The 15,601-nt window shown below is 40.8% G+C and overlaps 1 protein-coding gene across 10 annotated transcripts in view; it reads left to right on the top strand.

Moving 5' to 3' along the window:
- baz2bb (bromodomain adjacent to zinc finger domain, 2Bb) overlaps positions 1–15,601 on the top strand; it is a 61,289-nt gene that overhangs the window by 6,711 nt on the left and 38,977 nt on the right. For all 10 annotated transcript variants that reach the window (XM_084085080.1, XM_084085084.1, XM_084085081.1 and 7 more), the window contains exon 2: positions 1,681–1,723. The gene's annotated coding sequence lies outside the window, so the exon portion shown is untranslated. The remainder of the gene's footprint in view (positions 1–1,680; positions 1,724–15,601) is intronic.

Genomic DNA, 15,601 nt, shown 5'->3' with positions numbered 1-15,601 from the left:
GGTGATGATATGCAGTTTTATGGACCCTTAAAGACTTAAAAAATAAATCAAAAATAAATAATGTTGCCACTAGACCTATATATTCATAGATGAGGCTTGTTTATTTGAATTGAAATAGTTTATTTTCTGACTTATTGGTAAAGATGGGTGGTAAACAGTCCTTTATCCAACTTTAAAACATTATTTCCATTAGCATCTATGTGTTTCCTAACATATGTTCTCTCATGTTTTCCTCAGATGGTTTTCATTTCCACACGTCTCACTTCACAGCGGAAAACACAAGGGAATATGTGATAGTAACTATCCCTGCTCTCATGGTTGTCTTGTGTAAAACTTTACTGTGTTGTACGTAACCTGAGAGTTTGTGCCAGTAGTGTAATTGCAGGGTGGGGATGGGGGAGATTGGATCACAGAAAGAAAGAGTCCCACATCAATAGAGGATTACGGATATCCAGGATAGGTTTATTAAAAAGGCAAAGCAGGCAGAGTGTTTCACTGAATAAAACCCCCTTCTTTCAGTTAGACAAGAGGACTAATTCCTTAGACTCCATTAATTGGCTTGAAGCCATTTTGAAAGGAGAATATAGGGAAATGCCTACAGCAATCAAAGCCAGATTGCTACAAATGAAGGCAAATAGCCTGAACTCACATGAACAACATGAGGGGTACCTCGTTTGACTTCCTCAGTAGTAATATGCAGGCATTATTCATAGAGCTTTATCAAGGAAAAAAGGTAGGTTAAATAAATTACAAAACATATTTATGTCCAGTGGCTAAGAATTATTGATAGCCCTCGTCATCATGATTAATTTACAATAATCTTTGGCATTATCAGTAGTCCAACTAGATTTGTCAATCCATTACAATATGGAACATCTCATTGTAGGTCTGCAATGTTTAAGACAGATCGGACTAAAGATATTTGAGTGATGCGTTGAGGCTGGAAATCGCACAGTGTACAGCGTCTGTTGCTGACACTGGTGTAAAACTGGCCCAGCACTTCATTTCCTTCACATTCCAAACAAAATGAACCCAGATGGAAATGCGTAAATAGTAGAAATTTGCTGGCTGGTCAGAAATGTTTGCTGTGCTTACACAAGTGTTGTCATTCTTGTGATAAAATCTCCTGAGCATGATAGTTGCTTTGGCAGAGGGTGTGTGTTAGAAAGGGCTTATAGTGTGGTATGGCTGTACTTGGACTAATTTCAAGACAGAAGCTTCAGCTGAAGATGCAATGCATTGCTCGAGATGCATTTTCTGGAGGAAAAAACCCCCAAACAGAATTAAGTACTACCCGTATGTCTACATAAGCTGTTCTGTAGAGAACACCTTTTGTTTTATCATGCCTCTTACTGGAGTCCTCGGTTAAAATGTTTGTCTGCATAGCTGCCAAGATGCTGCTGTAGTTGTCATTCAATAGTCTGTATACATTTTCTCTGGAGTGTTTTTGACCATGTCCAATGCAAATTACTCTTTTTGGTGTTTCACAAGGCCTGGTGTTGCAGTACTTTGAGTTGCCGTTGATGTCTGAATGGATAAGTCATCTTCCCTTGGGGCCTTGGGCTCCTCCAAATTTGCATTTTTATTTTATTTTCATGGAGCTTTCAGAGCCGAATGATGCCGAATGAATAAATCAATAAAATCAAGCAATTAAGCTGACAGTGTTGTCTTGTGTTTCAGGTGCAGAGCAGTGATGTCACAGAACTGACTACAGTATCCCACAGTAAGTTGTCTGGTCTTCAACTACCTGTCATACATTACTCCAGTATAAACAGTTTAACTCTGTTCTCTGAAGATGCTCTGCTCATTTTGCATTACAAAAATCAGTTTGCTTTGTTAAATTACATATTGTAGGGAAGAAGTGGAATGGCCAGACTTAGCGGAACTCTTCAATTTAAAGTATTATTTAGGAACAGGATTAGAACTTTCCAATTAGGCTGAGATTTAACAAGGCCCTCTTTAATGGAATTGGTTTGCACTACATTACACATTGCTCTTAGTTTGTGAATTTCTAATTAGTTCCCATCTTGCATAGAATTACTGTCTGTCTATTTAATTTGAGTAACTTTTTTTGTTTTTTGTTTTGACTTTTTGGTTATTTTGAAATAAATTACTGTCGTCCGTACATGGGATAATTGGTGGGATTTGAACAGTTCTTTGCCTTTTTTGTTTTAATATTTGAAGAGCCACTCTGCATACACTAGCTTTGAACAGTTGTTGCTTGGCTGCCTTTGTAAATTGTATTGTTTCCCCCTTGACAGTGTCAGTAGGGATCTTTAAGCCTCAGTTCCACTCCTATCAGAAAGTGTGATTTACAGTACTGTACAGCTCTCCTCTGACTGTTGCAATTACTACAACATAGTGTGAGTTATTTGTTAGTACTATGCATGTCTTTTACATTTTTTACACTTTGAGAATGTACAGTCCTCCAGACTTCCGCTGTGTTGAAACAATGCATGTGGCTGACTGTACATTTAAATCTAAATAAAACAAGTCAATTATTCTTCTCCAAGTGGATTTTTAATCCGGCATCAGACACAGGTGTCAGGTAGGCTCTAGTACATTTCACGGGTAGCAGGACAGTGTTATTATTGGACTTCCCCTTTCCACTTGACTGCTTATTGTGCTTCTGAGAAATGTGAACAATCTTGGCGCACAAAGTCAACACAGTGCAAACCAGACACGCTCTTTAACTCCGAAGAATCACAGGCGGAGTCGAGAGCGAAAAAACTCCGAAGTGAAATAATTACATTGTTCGCGTGCCTTGCTCAATGTTGAACTTCCGCCGTAGAGGCATGAAGACAACTACCACCTGATCCACAGGAAAAGCCTATTAGAATGTTTATGCGGCTGACCCTGGCAGGAGAGAGGTCACTCAATGCCGACTAACTGTGCTGGAACGGCAATGGGGAAAATGAGCCGGGCTGGAGGAATCCTATCATCTCTGAAGCTGGGCGTCCTGTGGGTGTAATAGAAACCTCCCAGGATTTACTACGGCTGTTATCAGTAACCTCCAGTTTACCTATGGGCCCCACCCCACAACACTTCCACCAAAGAGGCAGCTGGTGGTGGAAAAACAAGAGAAGATGAGAAAAGGGGAAAAGGTTTGGTGAAGCAGAGATGAAATTAGGAGAGGAGAAAAGGGTGTTGAAAAGTGACAAAGTTGAGACGTGATTAAAAAAAAGAGAGGACTGACGGAGATGACTGTTGGGGTGGTGAAGGCATGAAGTGTAGTGGAGCTGCAAGGATGAAACGCGTTGAGCTTGGTGAGCCAAGGAACGGAGGAAAAAGAGAGAAGCAGAAGCTCTATGACCGCTGCGTTCTACTGAGATTTGTGTGTGTGTGTGTGTGTGTGTGTGTGTGTGTGTGTGTGTGTGTGTGTGTGTGTATGTGTGACTAGTACACCCCCCCACTGCCCCCAAAAAAAAGAAAAACATTTGATGACCTCCTACAGTTAACGGTGGTGGCTTCAAAGAGCAGGCTATTTTCTGTGACTGGCCCTGAATGGCTAACAGATTGCTGTGGCTGTGCAATATGATGGTGGTAGTAAATACTGGAGCCCACTCTTCCTGCTGCTCAGTGCTCTGAGCAAAGCGGTATGTAGAGGGGGGGCTGAAAGAAATGGAGGGCGCAATAGAAAGTGATCCTGAAGTGATGAAAAGAACTCTGTCAGAGATCAATCATTAACTAATGCAAGTGATATAGCTTTATTACATGAATGGGTAAAAAAAACGAATAAGTTACTTTGGTTGGATTTAAAAGGCTCAGGGATCTGACAGTATAAGCACAAACGCTATGTGGCAGTAATATGAATGTAAAATGGCAAAAGTAATGATTATAAAACAATGGAAAGAGAACCTGAAGAAAAGGGATGAGAATAATAAATTATGTTGGTATAACGGTGTAATGCTTAAACTTTCAGGACTTAAACCTCTTCCCCTCTGCTTGTGGCTCACACATGTCAGGCCTTGTGCTTATTTGTGCACTGACAGGAAGGGTAATTCCCCTCTCTTCTGAAGGGCAAATATATAGAGACATAATGCAGAGCAAATGTATAGAGACATAATGCAGCTCAATGAAACATGTGCCATGAGTCTCTGGCTTCACTGCAGTGTTAATTTTGACAGCAATTTTTGATTTCGTTTTAGTTATAGTCCGTTTATTTTTTGTCATATTTTAGTCATCTAAAATATTTTACTTTTAGTCTAGTTTTAGTTGACTAAATCTACAGTTGATTTAAACATTTATTTTGGCGGGCCTTGATGTTGTCGTAAAGCCTGATTTATACTTGGTTGTGTGCTGAAAATATTTTCTGAGCGTGACATCCATCCACGCACAACGAAGCATAAAATGACTTGTCTTAGTTCTACTGGATGTCTTCTCCACTAGTCCCTCCCCAACATTTTCATCTAGTTTTTATTGGTTGATGAAATTGTCATTGTATTTATTTTTAGTCATCATAGGTTATTTTTTATTTCGTTTTTGTCTGTGAAAAAACGTAGTTGACAAACATTAGTCTAGTTTTAGCCTACGAAATTAACACTATTTCACTGTCGCACTTCACCAAATGATTGTGGGTCATCTGCAGCCAGCCAATTGAACAAGGGACATTTGAAAACATCTGTGTCCACCTCCTTTTTTTAAAAAGTATGGGGCGATAGAACTGCTTTAAGAACAGCACAGAGGTATCTACGAAGATTATTTTGTGTGGGGCAGCTTATGTCAGGGTGGCTCTTACTCTTAACCCATTCAACGCATCTGTGTCATTTTAGATTTGAGCTATAACCATTATTTTATACTTTGGCTATTCAGAAATAGCAGATATACAAGCTCATAGCACGGCACCAAATGAGCTTTTAGATCTGCTATTTTGTTTTTATTGTGACAATTTGTATATGCGAACATTTGTAACTCAAATCTTTGCTTCTGGTGGTCCCTGGAACAAAATATTTGATATCAGTGGCTCTAAAACTTTTTCTTGTCAAGGACCGCCAAAAATGATATGTATTTGGCCACGGACTCCCCCATATCTTAAATATTTTGTTCCAGGGACCCCCCAGATGCAAAGATTTGAGTTAAAAATGTTGTTTCCAAAAAAACATGTATTCAAAGATTTGCACAAATGTTCAAGACTTTTCAAAAATAGTGGTTATAGCTCAAATCTAAAATGACACAGATGCGTTCCGGGATTGAATGGGTTAATGGGGATCAGCCTGGGGGAGGGTTGGGGGTTGAGGGGGACCACCAGGGTCACACATGGCCTCCGCTCTTAAGTGCTGTCTCACCAGCCAGATAGAATAGATCCTCACTGACCCCACTGTTAAACCTCCTTGTCAAGAAGAGAGACATGTCTTTTCGGAGGAGATGCTGTCGTCTCACACCCCTCCTCCCTCGCTTATTCTCCTGAGTGCCATTTCAGTGCTGCTGGTTGGAGCGATCGGCTAACGCTGACTTGATACATGGCCATCTGCAGCATTTAGATCCTATCTGATGTGTTGCCGGTTGCATTTGGCCCTCCATCCGCCCCGGCCGTCGTGTGTAGATAGGTCATAAGCGCCCTTCTTTCATGTTCACAGCCACTTTACTTTCCTGGGGAACTGATGATGCTTGTTATGGATACCATAACCAACACATCTTCATATCGAACAAATGCGTCACGGAGGCCCCCGTGGATTGATTACTACTTCTACTCCGTCTGACGTGGAGGCACAGCATTGCTACAAATGGAAATGTACTGAGCTTTCTATATCTATATAGTCAATTCTGTATATTCCCACGCGTGAGACCCTTTGAGAATAAATATTATGGTAAAAAGAAATTCATTTTTTTTTTTTTAAATGGCATGTTGTGGGATTTCTATTGCCTTTTGAGTCTGAGCTGATGATTTGATTTGGCCCTTTCTTTTTCAGCTGCATTGTCAAACTCAAATTAGGCCGACTGTGATCTTATAGGCGACTAATTACACAGTTGGTATTTAAAGCTGAGGGATGAGCTCCAGCCAGCTGCAGCCACAGAGGCTAATTTGTTGTCAATAAAGTAGAATTAATCATGTGCACCCCCCCTCCCCCTTACAGGGGTGAAAGGTCATGGTGGGCTTGGGCCCCGGGATAGTTGTTGTGGCACATTCTACGTGGAGGATATTGTTGGAGGATTGCAGACCCATAAGGCATAAGGGCTTCTCTGTGGTGTGGTGTGCAGATGGCGTGGAAGAAAATTGAATTTTCTTTAGTATCTTTTCGTAGTTATGGCCAGCTGCCTGCCATTCACTCCCTTTTACTGCTGGCATCGAGAGTCCAGCAGAGGCCAGGGTTTTGTTTTCCTCTCTCTGACTAAATCAGTCAATACACAAGGAATATTGTGTTCTACAAAATAAATATCCGAAAGAATTTCGCCCAAGAACAGATCTATCCCCGATAGGCTTGTCATGTCCATTTGCTCAATGTTCTTCTCACCCCTCGTTTTAGCTCTTCCTTGTCCACTGTGTGAGAGTGAAGAAGAAATGCCTCGTCCCCCCTACCCATAACGCAGATCTGAAAGGGCTCAAATAATATCGATGCTAATAAAATGCTTTCCATCCTCGGGCTGCATAAATGCCACTTAGCCGGATGAGGGATCATGCTGGCAGCAGCTTGCTGTGTCTACTGAGAGAGGATCTGTGCCGTCAGCGCTCAGATGCACGTAGAGGTGACGCCAAGGTGAACGCAGAGATGTCAAATGGTTGGAAATCATTGATATTCTGACTCGGAGGCTGCAAATGTCTCGGTGGCAGATGGAGTCTTTGTCAGGAAAAGAAAAATGGCATCTCGGGAACATCAGTGCTGTTTTCCCCATATCAGCTCTGCTGGCGAGCGGTGACCTTCCGCCGCTCACAGGGATCCCTGCGCACTTTGATCAATTATCTCCACTGCCATTGTTTACTAGGCAAGTGGAAAAGGATTAAAATGTCAATTTTTAGGGGAGACGTTGTTTGCGCAGTCATGAGGCAGCCTTTGTTGGTGCAGAAAGATGAGATCAAGTGTGGGTGGTTAAACTGAACTTTATCATCATCAACTGAGGGAGGATCTGTGTCCGTGCACTTTTGATTAAATTGGTCAGCGGCCTAGCATTTGTATTTTCTCATTGACTGTGCATTTAATTTGAGGTTAATCAGTATCACAGATTTTCAGACACATCATTTTCTGTACCAATGTTCCCATTTTTTAAACCAACATACGTTAATAATGCTAGATAGATAAGCCTAGTAGTTGACTCCTGTGTGACCATTATGGTGTTCATGAGAATAAAATGTACACTAAACTGCAGTATATAATGTATTCACTTATGTATGGGAAAACCACTGCATGGAAACAGCTTTCATCCATCCATTTTGCCTTGTCAAACAATTATTATAATTGATTTGACTGAACCTCTACCTGTCTAACCTATACCTGATCATTAACATCATTAACATTTTTAATGGATTACTCCTAATGGCTTCTCCAGACTTGGCTATATAGCATGGTATCACATTGATGTTTAGTTTAGTCTCTTTCCATTTGCACCACTTGATTGGTAATGTGAATGAGGTTCTCAGCTTAAAATGTATGATAAATGTGTTTATAGAAACAATCCAAATTCTGTAAGAAATGTGGGCTATTCAGGCCTGCATGCCCTGAATCAAGCTGTGATATGCAATCATCATTCTTGTTTGAAGCAAATTCAAGGTAGGAGAAAATATTGAAAGGTCAGGGGAAAGAAATGAGGAAAAAGAACAAACGATGCAAAAAGCAAATGACACCGGGACCTCAGTTTAATATGTATGTACTTCAGCTTGATGGTTGATTTCATTAGCGGATCTCATTGTTATGCATCGACTGTTCTCCTGCAGCAAAATGAATATTGTATTCACATGGCCTGAATATTCAGGAGGAAATGTTTGGATTTAGATGGCATTTTCCATAAATAAATAAAAAAAAGCCTGTATTGCTTCCCTGCCCCCAATGCCACGAACAATTAATACCATTGTATCGATTGTCATGTCCTCCAGATGTTGGATAATTTGAAGAAGAGTGTTTAATTTCCCTTGTTGGTTTGGGTTTCCAGGTGAAGCTAGGGAGAATCTTATAACCATACACTTGTATCAACCCTACATTGTATTTTACAGCTTACCTGTGGCAAGTTGGTAGCATTTTGATCTCTCGTACAGGTTACACTATTCTACTAGGTTTGCATATAATAGTATACAGGCAGTTACAGTATGAGGTGTCTTTTAATTTCCCTTCCTATATACTATATATTTGTGTGTTTGTGTGATGATTTACAGAAAACAATTGGCAAAATATTTGTGAAAGCAAAGTGTACATTGTCACCACCAGCTCTAAAACATTAGGTCACTGACAATGGAGGTCAATTTTATGAAGCTGTTAAGTATGCTGTTGTACTAGCTCTCTACTTTACAGAGTGATTAACCTGCCACCGTGCCATAGTGTCTCATCATGTTTACGGTGCCATTTATAAATGCATCACTTTAGTCAGGTAAGGAAACACGAAAACAGCCTCATGAAATGGATATTATAGGGAACCTTTACCATCATTGGATTGGAATCAATAATGGCTCTAAGTGCAGAAAAGTCTTGCCCTCCAAATCTATCAATTTAAGCCTCATAATAATAATTGTGTCTTAAGTGCATATACGTGTCGCATTCAATTGACATCTTTAGCCATGACACAGCACTGGTCTTTCTTCAATGCTAAATCTAAAGGAGTCCTCTGCATGAATACACTAATTACCTGGTAGTAATTTTATACAATTTAAACTTTTTTTTCTTTTTTTTTGCAAACTCCCTCAATCAACTGATTATGTTTGCGTTGTCCTTTCTATTCAGACAGTTATTAGCTGTTATACTTACGCCTGTGTGGTACATCAAGTACCATTTTAAACGCAAAGAGTAAGCCTACTTCCTAAACATATGAGACTGTTGTGATATAGGAAACCAAACCTGGGTTACAGCAGTTCTTTCCCCCCTCTCTGTGTGGAGGGTGATATTACCCTGCCATGCCAGGCACCTGTCCTCCCCTGTTTCAGGCCCGACTGCACACAGCTTTCAGAGGGTAGTGCTCATCGAGGTGCGGTAACAGGAGCTGTGTGGAGCATTTTCCATTAGCGAGGCACTCTGTGTGTGCGAGGTGCTCTGTTTCACACAATCTTCATACAGCGTCCCCTGCTATGACAACAATAACAAGGACAGACCCTGCTCTTTATTGGGCTTACAGGTGGTAGCCTAGTTTATCGGAAATGTGTTCATATTGGCTTGTTCGAAGCCAAGCATATCCCATCCTAGGACAGGACGAAATCTAAATGGGTTACTTAAAAAGGAAGGTGGTCTGAAGTTTTTTCTTTATATATATATAATTTTACCTAGGCTAAATGTTATTTTCTTGACTTTTTGGTTGTCAGACGTGACTGTAACCTGTTGATGCAGGCCTGACACTGAAATGGCTCCAGCCTGATGTAATATGCAGCTAAATTGAGAGTACTGACAGTCTGTGGTCAGAATGAGGCTTACACTGTGTTGGAGTGTGAAGCAGCGCCTGGTGTGAGTGCCATTCCAACAATGTGGTCATATGTGGCCACAAGTGGTGGAGGAGCGCTACAGTGGTTTAGCATGCAGAAGAGCACCCCTTAACAGTATAAACACTAAGTTTATAACACACTTTCAGGTATTTACCTTCCAAACTGGCACCGTATGGGCTCGTCATGTAAAGGCAGCATACATACACTCAAAAGGACTGTTTGATGGTGGGTTAAGGGTTGGGTTTAAATTTAAATTCGCAGGCTAATTAATACAACGCTGTCACACTTTAAAGAATCACGGTGACAACGAGCCCATCCCTGCACAGTTGAAAGCTACTGCTTTGAGATAATGATGTGTTTTTCAAATAGGCCTTGATGTGCTATGGCTGTGACCACAATAGCCTCTGGTGCAATAATATCTTACTGCTATGAAATGACTTCCTATTAACGTGGACATTTATAGCTGTCTAATGTGTGTGAGTGGTCAGTGGTGTTCTGCACCACATACTCTGTGTTAGTTCTCCATGATGGCAATTTTACATCGACTCAGGAACAGAGCAAGCAGACATGATGGAAATATTCATTTTCTATAGGAGATGGAGCTCTGTTTTTGTGAAGAGGGCTCAGAGGCAGACAGGAAATTAGTTATTTTCTCCGCACATTCATCAAAATAAAAATAGTCTGATGAGTATCCCAAGTGACTCGCAGCCCCGAACACACACTATTGAAGCCACAGCTGCATGCACCATGCGCTTAGTAGTGTGAACTCTCCGATGAATTTCAGGTGTCTTTTTTTTGTGCTTCTTTTTGAATAATGTTAACCACTTAAACCCAGTATATTCTTCATCAAATACAAATATTCTACATCAAATAGCCGATCTACAACGTGTTTTAGATCTGCTATTTTTGCAGAGTGTTTGCCTATTATGACATGCCCATAACCATAATAGGGCTGCTGCGGTTCATGTGATTAAATCCATTACTCTGTTCTCCTCATAGACTGTATAGGTTCTCCTCCTCTCATGTCAAAGCTGCTGTCCCTCATTTCCATCACGCAAGAACTAACAATCGATTCACGACACTGCCTCTTCAGTTTTGTAACCTTCAAATGTTACTTGAGCAAAACTCTTGGTGTACAACACAGTTTAAGTATGGGGGACGACTTGAGATGACAACACTGTTAGACATTTGCCTCTGTCACCTCTGTCCGTGATAACCTTTGATTTAATGGCTAACAGGCATAGTGTCGACAGAGGTTGCTTGTGTGCCAAATGACTCAGTCTGTGGCTCTTGTTCAGTGTGAGTCTGAGCTTGGATAATGGAGTGTTTTTTATTTTGAGTCCTTCCCCTTTATTTAGTGCTGTGATGTGTGAAGTGATGGCAGAGATCAGGAAATGACAAGTTACTTTTTTATATGAGCAAAATTATTTAATTGAACTGATGACATTTGTTTCAATTGCTGCCAATCTTTCCTGAATAAACTGTACCAGAGTGTTATTCAGTATTATTGATCACTGTTGATCCTGCTTATTCTAACCGTTTGGAGTACCTGACTACTAAAGCTATTTGATTCTCCACTAGTCACCAGACAAAGGCCACTATTATTATCATAATTCAACCTCACCTAACCCCAGCCAGGCCCTCCCCGCTTGCTTTCAGTGTGAAGCTATGATATCTTTTCAAATTGCGTTTATGGCTTCTAAATTGACATTTGCTTCCTGCCCTTGGCCAGCTCATGGCAAACCAGAGCTCTGGGTAAGTATCTCTCAGAGGAAATTAGGCCAATTGCGAGTCTCTCTACTTTATTCTTAACATCTGAACAAAATACGAAGATAATTACTTTTATGTGACATTTGCCTGCATACAGTATATCTTAAGGGCATATTGTGTTACCTGATCATTTAAACCCGTACGGAAATATCAGTTTGTATGTCCAACAAAACTGAATTAATACCAAATGAGAAATGACATATCGTTGTGTACAGTTCTTGTCCAATGAACACCACAATTGTATTTAACAGACCTTCAGATCTCCAAATTCACTGCCTAAGTGATGCTGGGTCAAATATTCCATTGATTATAGGTAATTATTTCGACACATTTAAAACCTTTTGCAAAAGACCTTGTAGCGTTCACATGTGTTGCCTGTGTACCTCTGGTTATTATGAGCATGTTGCTACTTTCAAGGCATCCATTCCAGAGGTGTTCACACAGGATTAGTAATACTGAACACAGTCCTTTGTGATCCAATTGGATCTATGTTCTCATCTTCTAAAGAACTGTTTTCTAGCAAAGGTGCAATGACCTTGTGACTTGTTTTGCACATGCTTGCAGTTTTTAATCAAGCTCTTCACATCAGATGTGTGTATTCTTTAAGGCTGTTCCATCCAGGCAGCAGGAATAAAAAAAATCCTGTACTAGGTAGTTTTCAGTTTTTGCTGGTGATGCAGACATTTCTCTAGTGTTTTCCTCCTCCGCTGATTATAAATGCAAATTCCTCACATTAACGAAATGTGCTTTTGTAGTATAAGGTTACGCCAGGTTATATGCTCTAAGATAATTTGTCTGTTTCAGCACACTAACCACAATAAATACAACAATGATTCTTGAATGAGACGTAACAGCAGTACTGTAGTACTGTATAATTTGTTCAGTGTACCGGTTGAAGGGATGCCTTTGTCAAGGTTGACATGCATTCCTGTGTGATGTACAGCTAACGAGGAGATTCAGATTTAGACAATATGTTCCACTCAAAATAGAATGAACCTTGCCAACCTTCATGGAGACTTTCAGTAAGCTACTTTTTAGCCATCTACTAGCTCCAAACTTTGACATCTGGTAAGATTGTGGGCTACATGTGTCATTGAGGTTGATTTGTATTGGCGGCGTTACTAGTATTTAAAGGTCATTTCGGAAAATGTATTAGAATATGCTAATGATAGTAGTAATATATTACAAACTGTGAATTGAAACGCAGCTGTCGCCGGAGACTGTTTTGTCTTGGAATGCACCTTGACTTTTTTTGTTTGTTTCCACAATGACTGGTTTCCAAATGACTGTTGAGGAGAAAACTGTCAACTAGTGACAGAAAGTCCACAAGCACAACAAAGAAAGCAGTGTACTTTAAGTTTCCCTCATTATTTCATTTTACATTTTCTCTCTTTTTTTCTTCAGGCTAAATGTAATTTTTCTTTCTTTTTTTTCTTTTATCTGTGTGTTCACATTTCCACATAATACTGGCAGCAAAACTAGGAGAGTTTGATTGACATATTAAGGTGAATAGCTGGGCTCGTAGGCGGTGTGCTGTAGCAGATGAACCGGGGGAGATGTCATGTGCTGTGACCAGGGAGAGCTCCTCTTCTTCCCTTTGTGCAGATGCACACACCATGTCTGTCTGTCTGTTTGAGCTTCCGTCTCTCTCTCTCTCTTTCTCTCTCTCTCTCTCACGTTACCAGTGTGGACCTTTTTCAGCTAAGTTCAACCACTCACAGCACGGCTTAAACATCACAGGAGACATCACTGTCCAGCCGTGATGGTCTCCGACAGAATTGGACACAGCTGGACTGCAGCAAATTTGGGAGGCACATGAGAATAGGGCAACGAAAGTTCAGCAAACTTCCACAGACCACGGGCAACAGTAGCAGCTGCTCTGTGCTCTGATAATGTTGTGTTTTTTATTCCTGCATTTTGAGTGGTCCACTAGTCCCTGGGCATTCTGAAGAATGTGCCAAGGGAACCGGATGGTCTCATGCCTCTGCCCCAGTAAAGCATTGCCCTGTTGTTATCTCAATCATAACAGTTCTGGCCTGTCTGGAATGTCAAGGGCCCCACTAGAGTCTTTGTGGGACAAAAATGTGTGTCCAGGTTCCGGGATCATAATGCCATGGTTTTCTCCACACACCAAAGTGACTGTTGGAAGAGATGGGAAGCGGGCATCTCCATTAGGGAGTGTATGCAAATCTTGAGGTGATGAAAACCGTGCTTCCCATGGGCAGTCAAATGCATGGCATTTGCCTGTATCTGTTAGATAATATGCCATTTTTGCAAAGAACAAATGCTTTCCTATCCATAGCCAAAGAGATATATTTTAAATAGGTCGAAGTCAGGAGAATTCTATTTTAAATTACGTTTATTTTTATTATCATTATTTGTCTCTAATCTATTAATTATCCTTGTCATAGCCTTTTTGTTAAATAGCCTTTTTCTGGAGTGGTGAACCACACTGATTGTGTGTATGTCTATGTGTGGTGTGGTCAAGTCTTCGTGTGTGTGTGTGTGTGTGTGTGTGTGTGTGTGTGTGTGTGTGTGTGTGTGTGTGTGTGTGTGTGTGTGTGTGTGTGTGTGTGTTGTAACCACCATCCTCCCCTTCACTGTAGATGTGGACATATGGACGGCGTGTAACGAATGCTCTGTCAGGGACTGGATCTATTTTATTGCTTCATTCGGCTCACTGCAGTCCCACTCCCAATGCTGCTGATATGTGATTTATGTTGTGAGAGAGAGAGAGAGAGAGAGGGGGGCGGGCGAGAGAGAGAGAGAGAGGAGCCCTCTACAGGAATGAGAAAGCCATCATAGTGATGTTTACCTTGATCCTGGCTGCCTTTTATTTCATTCCTCACGCTGACAGTGGGAGAGAAATGGGATAAAAGCCCTGTTTGGCCAGAGCGTTCCCTCTACATAAATAGCAGGGAGAGACATTGTTTATTTGGTCTTGTGGAGCATGTGAAGGTCATTGACATTACAGTGTCATGACTGGCAGCACCCTTGGACTTTGCACCCCCATTGTTTTTGGTGTGATATAATTAGCCGGAGGAATCGGCACTCCGTCACACGCTGACCTCGCCCCTCACCGCACGGGACAACGATGTCTCTGCATGCGTTTTGTATGAGTGTAGTCTGGACGACTCCAGCCACGCACAAACTGAGCCATGCTTAATTTAGGCAGTCGTTAAACGGAAACATAGCTAGGTAAATTACCTCTGTGTATTTGTTTGTCTCATGAGGAAAGAAGTCGTATCTATGATTTTGGAAGATGTCTCATGTCATTTTGCGGTTGGATTCAAAATAGTAGAAAGTGCCCTTTGGTGTGATGTCTTTTATTAAGCAGTGTGGAATGACAGATAACCTTTGCACCAGCAGCCTAGTCTCATTTTGTGGCTCTGTCTCCTGTCAGGTGATTGCATTCTATTTATATTCAAGCTGTTTCTCATGTTTACATGCAAATACACCCTCCCCCCTCCCCCTTAGTATTAAACAGGGTATTTCAATTGCTGAATTGATATCACATTTTGAGTCACACAGTCCAGCTGTGTTACCACCTTGCTTTGTGTGGATAATTGAAATTGCAAGGTAAAGCTATGCAAATGATGTTTTCTTAAGAAGAGACGTTTTTATTTATCACACACATTAACACTTGGTGGGAGCTTCAAAATATGTTATTTTAGCAAAGAGAAGTGTGAAGTCTGGTGGGAGCTTGAAAATATATTATGTTTGCAAAGAGAAAGTGTGAAGTCTGGACTTGGTAAACATAACAGACCCTTTTTTTGGTTGTTTGTTCCGTTATTGTGACTAGCATGTTAACATTTTTGTTAGGCCTGTTTGAGTCAACATTTTTCCAGCTACAGTCAGGCTTTTAATAGTGTGCCACATTTTTAAAGAACTAGCTTAAGTCTTTTGTCATCTAATTAAATAGACTCTCTGTTGGTGGTGTCACCGCCTTTGTTGAATAATCAACAAAAGGAAATTGAATGTTTTCGTGCACATTTTGCCTCGTCTTGACTCTGAATTCTACCTTGTTATCTCCATTATTTCTTCACTGTGTCTTGTATGACAATTAAATATCTTGTTAAGCTTGTAGATGCTTTTAGAGTCCTTCATTGTTCTTTGCAGAAGGCAATAACAATTTAGTTTTTGTCTTGCTCCTCACATACGTGTCACATGCGTTGTGCATAATAAGCAAGAAGGGCTCCAATCAGACCAAAGATGACATTTTTTGTGTTTTTCTCTCACATTCCCTCCATTCCCCCATTTCTCTCCCATATTCAAGTC

The sequence above is a fragment of the Gymnoscopelus microlampas genome, assembly GCF_963454915.1.
Source record: "Gymnoscopelus microlampas genome assembly, chromosome: 17".
NCBI classification, from domain to species: domain Eukaryota; kingdom Metazoa; phylum Chordata; class Actinopteri; order Myctophiformes; family Myctophidae; genus Gymnoscopelus; species Gymnoscopelus microlampas.
This window is presented reverse-complemented; position numbering and strand designations above follow the sequence as displayed.